The sequence below is a fragment of the Oreochromis aureus genome, linkage group 3 (genome assembly GCF_013358895.1).
Source record: "Oreochromis aureus strain Israel breed Guangdong linkage group 3, ZZ_aureus, whole genome shotgun sequence".
NCBI lineage: Eukaryota > Metazoa > Chordata > Actinopteri > Cichliformes > Cichlidae > Oreochromis > Oreochromis aureus.
In genome coordinates this window covers 38,079,138-38,090,803 of record NC_052944.1, presented here as the reverse complement: position 1 = coordinate 38,090,803, position 11,666 = coordinate 38,079,138, and positions in this window count along the sequence as shown.

Here is an 11,666-nt window from a genome sequence, read left to right as displayed (position 1 = left end):
GCTTTAGAAACCTGGAATTACAGCTACTATTTTTTTTAAGTGAAAATGTGCTACATTTGACATTTATTACATTTATTTGGTGCATATTGTTGAAAAATGTCAGTTTCTTATTGCTAGTGACTGGCTATGTAGTGATGGGTTTTATGTAGGAGTAACACTGCTTTCTATGTCCAACCTTTCATTCGATACATCTTTAAATGCTATTTCATGTAATCAAGTTTGGGTTTTTTTATTAGCTGCCTTTTTTTGGGAAACAACTTCTTTATTTTAATTTTGTGCTATCTATTGATAAGGGTTTTTCTGTGTTACTGGAAGGTCTTTACCTTAAATTATCAAGTGCCTTGAGGTGACTGCAATTTTGCACGACAGAAAAAAGTTGAACATGTACCTTACAGAGGACTGCCTGAAGACACGATCACATCTGGGTAAGAGTGAAGACAACACAAATTTATCATTTACTGTTTTTGTAATTGTCAGTTAAGTTCAGTATGAATGCGTATAAATTGTTATACGCTTGGCAGGCAGACCCTCATTGTTTTTAATACATACAAAGTTCAGTGTCTGATTTGTATTTGTATGAGTACAATTGAATAAGAAAAGTGTCGTGGATCCTACAAAATTGTATTTGCAGAAAGTACTTGCAGAAAATTAAAAGACGCAAAAGAATTAAAAAATGGTTCCCAAAATGTGTGCATTTATAAATCTTTTGTTAAAATGTGTTGTATTAAATATAAACTGAATCAAGTATGAGAAAAACGTTTGTTTTTCTAAGTAATACTAAAGTAGTTTCCTTTGGATGTTTCGATAAAAAAAAAAGTAATCTTTTGATATTCTATAACTTACTCAGACTAAAAATCTCATTTTCAAGAGAGACCTGGACCTGAAATAAGATTAAATGAATCACATTAAGAAACTCCCCTTCCAAACATAAACTTTAGCCATTTTTCAAACACAAACACTCAATGAGTCCTTCTCCAATCCTGGTTTTTGGACTGTATTTACCATTATGATCATGACTTGTCCTCTGCTGCTAGGAGTCCTTCACTGTGCACTAATTCCTATTCGCCCACGTATCAGATCCTAGTTAGTGAAGTGGAATCCATGTCACATGGAAAACCAGGTTCCCTGAGGGGGAGTGAGAAGTGTCCCTTGCTTTTTTTGTGGCTCAGAAAGTAGAGCAGGAAGGTTTTAATTGGAAGGTTCGTGGCTCAACACGGGGCGCCCACACAAACACAAAGCAGGAGATAAAGCATAGCTGAATATGTTTCCAAACCAACTTCATTCTAAGCCAAAGACTAGAAAATATGGTGAAGCATATCTGCCCTTTGGTTTCACCTGCACAAGTGCCGAGGTAGGTCTCCCCTGCATAATTGGTTTTCCCTTCGTCGGGAGCACGCGCTGGGCTCTCCAAATTATGGACAAACAGTATCCCACATTCTTGATTTTTAGTTCACACACACTTGTTGTAATGACTAACTACTCCTGACATTTTGGAGATGTTAGCTCTGTATACAGTGAAGTTACAGCGGGATACAAATAACATCAGGCTGATCCTGCCGTAATTTGTTCCCCCGGTTAAAATCACGGACAAACAGTATCCCACAGCTCTTTATGTTTTTGAACCCATTTTGCACAGAAAAGCATTTTTTTTTTAAATGTATTGACAGCAATGTTGAATATTATTACGCAGGAAAAAAACAACTACAAGTAAAATAATCACACCGTGAGCCTCTGCCTTTCTAAATGGAGGGATAATAACTGCGTGTGTGTGTTGCAGAAAAAAAAGTTTGGGAACCACTGAGTTATAGTATGAATGTATGTGAACGTTAGATAAAAAGCACTTGCGGAGAAGAAGCATACAAAAAGTGCTTGTATGAATGAGACAAGTTGTGTAGAGTGCTCAAATTAGAAAAGCACTATAAAAGAATCAGTCCATTGACCATTTAACTTTAACTGTCATGATACAGGAAACAGTGCAGGCAATGGCAGAAAAGTTTGCATTGTGTGTTTTTAAAAATCTAGAAGCAGGTGCATCATGTGCTGCTTGGCTTTAAGAAATGAAATCACTAGAAAAAATGCCATGTCAACCTAACTCCCACACCATTTCCTGTTTATAAATGACTTACTTTGTACTGAAATATTTATACACCATCATCAACTGATTTTTTCTGGTTTTGCTTGTTTCCTTTCCTTGAATCCATATATATTCAATGTTGAACTGAATGCAACTTTATATCTGCCTTTGAGAAAATGCTGCAATATTTACTGCTGCACAGCAGGGGGAAGAGAAGTGCTGGTGAAATCAATTGGAGTAGTCAATAGCAAAATTTCTTCATACATACAATGATTTTTTTTTTTTTTTTTTTTTTTACTGACAGTGATAATAGTGATTTTTTCAACCAGCCAAATCTTTTCTCTGAACTTGGTCTTAAACTTCTAGAATGAACACATATTTTTACAATTTGTAGTGAAAGCCCAAATCAGTACATCCCTCCTGAAAATTTGTGAACTATGCTTAAAAGCAAAGTTTGTTCCAGAAACTAACCAGTTTAAATGGTTCTGCTAAAAGAGTGGTTAAGTATCCAGCCAGAATTACACCACCAGCATGTAGTCCCTTTTGACCCTGCGTGACTTAGAGAAAATCCAAAATCATTTCTAACTTTTGAACCAAGTCTGGCAGGCACTGGGCTTGCTGTTTCACCAGGTTGCTCTATCAGTCTATCAGGTTATGCTGAACCTGTTTATTTATTCCTGTCCACTGCTTCTGTAAAAATGTGGACTAAGAAAGAATGTCTTGTCTTGTCATGACTTGTCTTATCTTATATCATATATCAAGTAAGTAATTAAAATTTTATTTCTAAAGCACTTTTCAAGACAAATTTACAAAGTGCTTCAGGACAAACTACCAGTGCAAAATACCAGGAAAAAAAAAAAGAATAATTAACTAAATGCAAGTCTGAAAAGATGAGGTTTTAGTTGTTTCTTGAAAGAGTCCACTGACCTCAAACTCTGAGGAAGAGAGGTCCAGAGTCTGGTGGCCACTAGGCAGGGCTGGACTGGCCATCGGGCATACCGGGCATTTGCCTGGTGGGCCGCTCGTGATTTGGGGTTTTATTTCTTTTCTCTTTTTTTAACGGTATAAATGAATAGTGGTGGACTGGCCAGTTGGTCATGATCGACTCTGGGCTGGACCAATTACAGCCGGGGAGGTCGAACTTTAAAGTTGAGGTGAAAAGGAACGCGATTTTTTCCCTTACTACTTCAGCTAGAAAGTTGCAAATTCAATCATGAAACTGATCAATGATCAGCTGATCGGCTTTTCTCTCTGCGCCAGAAAGAGAAAACCAGCGGATGTCACGCTAAACAACAGCAGCACGTTTAAGCTCGATCAGCTGTTGTTAGAATTTATTTAATATTACTTTCTAGTATCAGCTCAGTGATGCTTGAGATAAGGGACAAAACATGTCCGGCAGATAAAACCCAATTTTGTGGTAAAAAATATGCATACAAGTGTTAACCCAACTGACTAAAAGACAAACCAAGGCAATGTTTATACAACAAAAGTATGATTTTGCATTTTTTATACATATATATTTATTTTAAATGGTACAATAGATTACCAGTGCCTTAAAAATCCATTGTCCAGAAGCAGGTGTGATCATATTAAAATACAGAAAAAAAATTAAAAGTAATGTAAAATTAAACATCATGGCTCTCGTCACTAAGTATTTAAGTCAATACCTTATATAATATCAAAATATGCAATTGAAAATTTATTTTTACATATTTTTAAGTGATTAAAATCGTGTCCAGAGTTTTTGTCAACACCATCAGATTTTTTACAAGTACAAAAAAATCAGGAATTATTGTGGGTAGCTTAAACTCTGAGGACCCCTTTACCACTTCCTGTTTGATACACAAGCCATGAGGTCACTGCTGTGATAATTTTTTTTATTTTTATTTCATTTATGGCATACCTCTCTGATAAAACTCTGTGTCACAACCATAGTGCGTCAACACCAAAGTCGATGTAATGCAAGATTTAATTTAATTTATTTTTTTTGTAAAAAGAGCTTAATTTAGGTAGATTGTAGAGGCCATAAGCAACTGATGAAAAACAAGATGGCTTCTGTCAGGAAAACATATGTTATGAGAGAAAGTAGGGTATTTTGTCAGCACCATCAGATGTCAACACCATCAGGATTTTTGTCTGACGGTGTTGACCCTTTTTCTAATGGTATTGACAGATGCCACAAAAGTGTGCTATTCATCGTATTACTTCCTGTGTATTTTACTGATATTTCTGCTTTACAGATGTGTGAAATATTATCAAATTTGCCTTATCTTGAATCTCATTGTTTATGTATACATTATTAATCCTGTAGGAAAAAGCTTAGTCCTCTGCATTTAACCCATTCACTCAGTGATGCAGTGGGCAGCTACAAATCCAGGATAGCCGCTGTTCGTTGGATTTGAACACCCAACCTTCCGATCATGTGGCATCTACTGAGCTAGCTGTGCCCCGAGAGCTGGTCTTTAAGTGATGATGTATGAATCCTGCTTCCAGGCCTAAACTACTCTGTGTTTATTAAGCCTTTTGTGCTGTTAAAATGTGTTAATGCTTTTTATCTTGTTCTATTACATCTGAACAAGCCCCTAAAAACAGTCAGTGATCGCTGTCAGCCTAACCATCGGGAACCCTCACGTTAACTTTTATCAAGTGGAAAAAAGTTAGCATTCATCCTCCAGCTTCACTGTGTTTATGTTATGCTAACATAGCTGTGTCGCTAGCGATCACGTAGCACATCACTATACCAGCTAGTCCAACTTCAGTAACCCTACAGAAGTCACTGTGGTTTAGTTTTCTGTCTTCATTTATGTTGGAAGTGATAGCAGAGCTGGTATATCATCTTTAGGTGGAAACAAGCAATCTAACTTCTAACTCTGTTAAATTTAATATATTCTGTTTTCATGGATGCCTGGATGTTACACCTGGTAGAGCAGCCACACTGATCATTTTATTAAAGACGAAAGAATTTAGACAATTTGTAACGCTCAGTGATGCCGCAGAGTTCCTTTGACTTTGGGATCTGCAGCGGAGTTTGGACCTGGAAACGGCTAATGACATCAGACTTAATGGCCGGATAGCATCTCTATTGCTTAATGCATAATTGTGTTGTGAATATTCGTCCTTAATCTGTAAAAAAGCATCAGGTTCAGAAAAATTATAGTAATTACAAAATGGTACATTTCAGGCTAGAATAGCAAAGGAGAACCTGACAGTAGAGGAACGAAAGAGAAGGAACAGGGATGATCAAAAAAGAAGGAGAGACAGGTTTACCTTTTAGGTGACAGGAATGAGTTGAAGGGAAGTTATTAACTGTTTCTGAGAGACAAATAACACCAGGATCCTTTTCTACGTAGCCGACAGCTACGTGTGCAGAGGCGGGTCTAGCAAAGTTTTGCCAGGGGGGCAGGTAGGGCATTAACAGGGAAAAGGGGGGCACAAAGACATACTTTTCTTTCTTATTCTTATTTAAAATGTCTCACTTTTAATGAATAATTATCTGAATCTTATAGCCAAAGTTTTCATCTGATGTAAAATGTATAGAAATCCATTATTGTATTCAGTGAATATTAAGTCTAGTATATACCCTAGTAAGCTATAGTATTCTTTCCTTTGTTAAGGTACCATCTGTGCAGTCTGCAATTCTGTTGAAGAAAGATGTTGAATCTGTGTAATTACTGGAGAAAAATAATAGATTTCTGTGCATTTGTTTTATACGTGCATTAAATTAAAATCGGTTTTGTCAGTTAAGCATCTTGAGGCAGAGGGTGGGGGAGTGGTTCCCTGTTTTTTTTACTTTTCTTTTTTTGCTAGGAGTTGGCAACCCTATTAGTTAGGTATATGTAATTATAAATTAGGTTGTTTTATATTTTTGCCAAGTACTGTTAGAATACCATAATAGGGAGGATGGTGTAGGTTTAAGTTTATTATAAAGGCTTTATGGCTTTTCCTATAATACCATAGTGGGCCGGTCACTAGTCAAAATGCCCGGGCTGATTTTTTGTCCCAGTCCAGCCCTGCCACTAGGGCTGCCACAAACGATTATTTTGATAGTCAACTAATCACCGATTATTTTTGTGATTAGTCGACTAATCAGATCATGCATCCATTGGACGTAAAATGTACCGCTTATTGCACCAGCATGCATCTGATCTTATATAACTATCATTAGCTTACAGCTTCAAATGTTTAAGGTATGTGCTAACTAAAAATAAAGATAAGATGATAGTTTATTAAAGTTTTAATGAAATTTGGAGATTGTCTCGGTGGAGTTTAATTATCTCAGCCATCTGATCTAAAATATAACAGGACACAGGAGTAAAATCTCGACCATCTCAAACTTCTGTTTAATCAGTTTTCTGTTAAATGTTTATTCAGCTGTGAAAAACTATAACTAAGCCAAACCGATTTACTCAGGAACAAATAAAACACTGAAAAAAGCCAAACAATAGCATCTTTAAGTTATCTAAGTGACTTATATATCATGTTTAACCTCAGTAGTGAAGGGTTGTTCTCGCTGGCTAGAACCTGCTAGAGCCGGCTAGCTATCGAGGTGTTGGAGCGTGACTAACAGATGTTTCAGAAAACTACTACTAAACTACTAAAAATACTTTTGCAAATATGCGATGTCTTGATAAATTAAACAGATTTTTGAAGTTTACACAACTACATTCTCTCCTCAAAATATCTGAAAACTTTATTTTGTGACCCAGAAAGAGTAATAAGAAAAATATTAAAACTAACTAGCTGCCGCCATTGTTGGAAACTGGAATTGGCTGAGCCGCGCTATGAATTCTGGGATAGGTGGGGCCAGGAAGGATAAACCCCCAAGCACACCATATTTGTCCAAGACAACTGTAAGTTGGTTCATCACAACTCTTTCTAAAATCTGTAGTTGCTTTTTATTTTATTTCATAAAATTTTCCATTTTGTCAGTGGGTGGATGAAGGTGAGCATGAGAAATACCACATGACTGCATTTCACATTGAAAGCAGCAGTCTGTCTTTTTTTTCTCATTTGATAATGATCTGAAACACTGTGGGTGACTTTTTGTTTAGTATGGCTTTAGCTGCAGGAAGAAGCCACGCAGGAAAACGCCCCATGCTGACTGCCTTTACATTTATCAGTTGTCCATACAGTCAGCAACAACACATCATGGAGGTCAGAGCTCTGTGCCTCAAACTGTGTGTCTATTTCCACATAAAAACTTAACTACAACCGATTTATTAAACCTAATAGATTAGTTTATTAAATGCAAAAAAACTGCACAATTTTCTTTATTTCTATTTTTGTGTACCAATTATGAGATCTTAAAACACATAACACATATAACACAGATTTTTTGTAATCTGTAACTCTTTTTGGTCTCTTTAGTAATGACCCTGATGATCCTGCTGTGTGCACATGATCAGAAAATTGGTGAGTGTCATTAATTCGCTTCCTTTGGAGCATATAATCATTGGTATCATTACTATATAGTGAGTTAAAATGTGCTTTTTTTCAATTATTTTGCTTTCATTTACTCAAGTGTAATTTTTTAAGTGTTTACCCACAGCAGTCTTAGTAGTAGAAGTATAAACTGAATCTTCTGTTTCTTATTGTGAGAAACTGCACATCCTCCAACCCAACACCCATATTTTGCTCCACTGCGGTTTATTTCACACCTCAAACATTTAGTAAACAATTAAGCAAATACAAGTAATCTGGAATAAATTACAGGTAGTAAGAAAGTAAACTATTAACAATTATTGCACACTTTCTGTAAATCCAATAAACTTCATTTCGAAGTTTAGTACGAAGTGTGGATTCTTTCGACCAGAGTAGATACAGTGAAAACGTGTCCCAATCCATCTGGAGGCTTCGGTGTGCAAAGCTCTTCTCATCCTGCAGCAAGCTACAGGTCTCAGTTTGCAACACGCTTCTCCTCCTGCAGCAAGCTACAGGCTTCGGTGTGCAAAGCTCTTCTCATCCTGCAGCAGGCTACAGATCTCGGTTGCTTCTCATCCTGCAGTGAGCTACAGGCTTCAGTGGACACGTTGCTTTGCATTCTGTAACAACCAATCGGGAGCTGCAGATTCAGCGGACACTCCAAGAAGCGGTTTCAGGCTAAAGCGTGAGTCCTCAGGCTACACTGCACAGTTATTATGCCTCATGAGTTGATGGATAGAACATGAGCTACAAATTTGCTATAATGGACAAGAAATTAGTGTTCAAATTTCAGACTGTGTAAAAAAAAAAAAAAAAAAAAAAAAAAAAAAGGACAATCTGCTGAAGTTCTGGAAATTATTGTTGTTTTCTTACCTATTGTTTGCAAGCTTCATCAAGGCTGAAACTGAAGATTTATTTGCTGTCATACGTAAGAATCTAAGCTAAGGTGCCTTTTTGTTAATTTTAATAATTCTCCGCCTATTACATCCATTCCATTCTTGTATTTACCTTAGATATCTTGTCCTCTTCATAAGATATGCCCTTTAAAGTCTGAAAATGTCTAAAGATGGTCATAGTCACCCTGATGTTATGTCAGAAGTACAAGATGCAGGGGATTTGGAAGAGGGAAAAAGTGTAGTGTCTGAGAAATCTGAGACAAAAACAAGAAAATCCTCTCGTGAAAGGCGATTAACGCCAAAAATGCAGGAACTGAAAGATCAAGAGTTAACTCAAAAGGAGAAGAGGTTCAAAGCAACATATGAGAAATGGAAAAGCAACGTAAGAGACATTCGCACAAGGTTAAAGCAAGTATGCTCTGAGAGTGACATGTATAATATGATGGATGAGGCTGAGAAGCTAGAGTCTGAATTAAAGGAACAGTATGACAGAATTCGACTCCAAACCTCACCAAGTCAAGAAATTCGAAGAAAGGTCGATGCATGCTCAGCCGTGACGGCTGACTTGCTGCAGCTGATGAGAGTACGTCTAACTGAAGATGAAGGTGAGTTTGACACGGTGGCAGAAAGATCAAGGTTACGCATGCTACTTGGTAATGAATATGCTAGGTCCATATATGGATCCACAGCCTCCAGAGTTACTGCACCCAGCTGTCACAATTCTAACCATCTCTCAGAGTCACCTAGCATTTCAGCTATGAGGGCGGAAGCGGCTGCTCAGCTGGCGGCAAAGAGAGCCGAAATGGATATGGAAGCTGCCATCGAAGCTCAGCGTCAGCAGTTGAGAAAACTTGAAAATCAGAGGGACATTGATGTCATTCAGGCAAAGCTAAATGTCTACACTGAAGAAGAGGGAAGGGATGGGACACGCAGTCCTCCATTCAGCAAAGTGAGTGATGCACGCCCCTTCGCTCACCACGTCCCAGATGAAGAACGGCAGGTTGCACAAAACGAGACATCATTGGTCCAATCGCTACGCTGCTAGAGTCATTAGCTCTCACTCGCTTGCCAACTCCAGAACCTTCTGTATTCATGGGTGATCCTCTGAAGTTCACAGAATGGAGCATAAGCTTCAGAGCCCTTATAGAGAGACGGTGCTCTGACCCTGCAGACAGGCTATTCTACCTGCAAAAGTACATAGCAGGTGAGGCAAAATCTTCTCTTGAAGGCAGCTTCTACAGAAAAGATGAAGAAGCCTATCAACAAGCATGGGATAGGTTAAATGCTAGATATGGCCATTCCTTTGTAGTGCAGCGGGCTTTCAGAGAGAAGCTAAATGGGTGGCCGAAGATTGGTGGAAAGGAATATCTCAAGCTAAGAGAGTTCAGTGATTTCCTCCAAACATGTAGTAATGCCATGCCTCACATAAAGGGCTTACAGGTTCTTAACTACTGCGAGGAGAATCAGAAAATACTAGTCAAGCTTCCTGATTGGGTGTCATCTAGGTGGAACCGTTATGTCACAGAGCAGCTAGAGCGGGGCAACAACTATCCAAGCTTTCATGAGTTTGCTTCCTTTATCTCTAAGGAGTCACGCATAGCATGCAATCCAGTGTCATCCTTACATGCCTTAAGACACTCTGCAGAGGCACTACCCAGAGAGATGAAGCGTTCAAAAGCAAACACGTTTGCCACAAATGTGAACCCCCCAATTCCATCAAGCTCCACCGCCAAATCTGACCCTGGTGAAATCAAGTTGAGAGATGCAGAGAAACCGAAGAAATGGAACAGACCAACACAAAATTCCAATAATAGCCAGTGTGTTTGCTGCGGTGAGAACCATTCCATACATAAATGCAAGAGGTTTATGGACATGTCTGTAGAGGATAAGAAAAAATGCATACTTGAAAATAAGTTGTGATTTGCATGTCTAAGAAAGGGTCACAATTCTAAAGAATGTAGAAACAGGGCCATGTGTGGCATATGCAAAAAGAGTCACCCAACGCCATTGCATGAAGATCGTTCTACAGCAGGAGCACCATCAATACAAGGCGCAGTTGAAGAAAGTACGTCGTCATTATCATGTTGTGTGAGTGGAGGTGAAGGTGGGAGTACGTCGATGATAGTCCCAGTGTGGATCTCAACACTTAGTGCTCCGGACACTGAAACCCTAGTATATGCACTATTGGACACTCAAAGCAGTCACACATTTGTTGATCAGGAGGTGTGCGAAAAGCTACAGGCAACAATGGAACCAGCGAAACTTAAACTTTCCACCATGATTGGGAGAGACTCAGTTGTGAAGAGTCAAAGAGTATGCAAGCTCGATACGACTGTTCCAGAGCATTAATTCCAAGAAGGGTCATCAGGGGTGGCTGTAGCTCAGGAGGTAGAGCAGGTCACCTACTGATCGGAGGTGACCTACTGATCGGAAGGTCGGTGGTTCGATCCCTGGCTCCTCCAGTCTGCATGTCAAGTATCCTTGGGCAAGATACTAACCCCAACTTGCTCTCTGATGCATCCATCGGAGTATGAATGTGTATGAATGTCGTTAGAAAGCACTAAGTGTAGATGAAGTGCTTGTGAGAATGGGTGTGATTGGGTGAATGAGGCATGTTGTGTAGAGCGCTTTGAGTACTCCGTGAGAGTAGAAAAGCGCTATATAAGAATCAGTCCATTTACCATTCATCACTGGGGGCGACTATGAGCCTTATGCTCTTGAGACGGACCTTGGTTGGAGCATTGTGAGAAGCACACCACAGTGTATGCAGGCTAAAGATGTGACTGGTTTTTGCCATTGAGTGTCTGTCAGAGAGGTGCCACCCATAACACCATTTGCTGTCATCAAGGCCCTCGAGTCCGATTTTGCAGACGCAAAACCTGGTGACAGAAGCATATCTCAAGAAGATATTTGCTTCCTGCAGATCTTGAAAGACAGAATCCAACAAAATAAGGATGGTCACCTGGAGATGCCTCTCTCTTTCAAAGCACGTCCGCATCTCCCAGACAACAAAAAGCTGGCGTTAGTACAGCTGAAGCATCTAAAGAGGAAGCTGGACAGAGATCCAAAATTCAAAATAGACTACGTGAGATTTATGGACGGCATCTTCAAGGATGGTGACGCAGAGAAAGTGGAAAACCAAGCAGAGCTGGGGAAAGTCTGGTATATCCCACATCAAGGAGTCTACCACCCCAGAAAACCAGGCAAAATCAGAGTGGTTTTCGACTGCTCTGCAAGGTATGAAGGCACCTCCTTAAACGACCATCTACTAACAG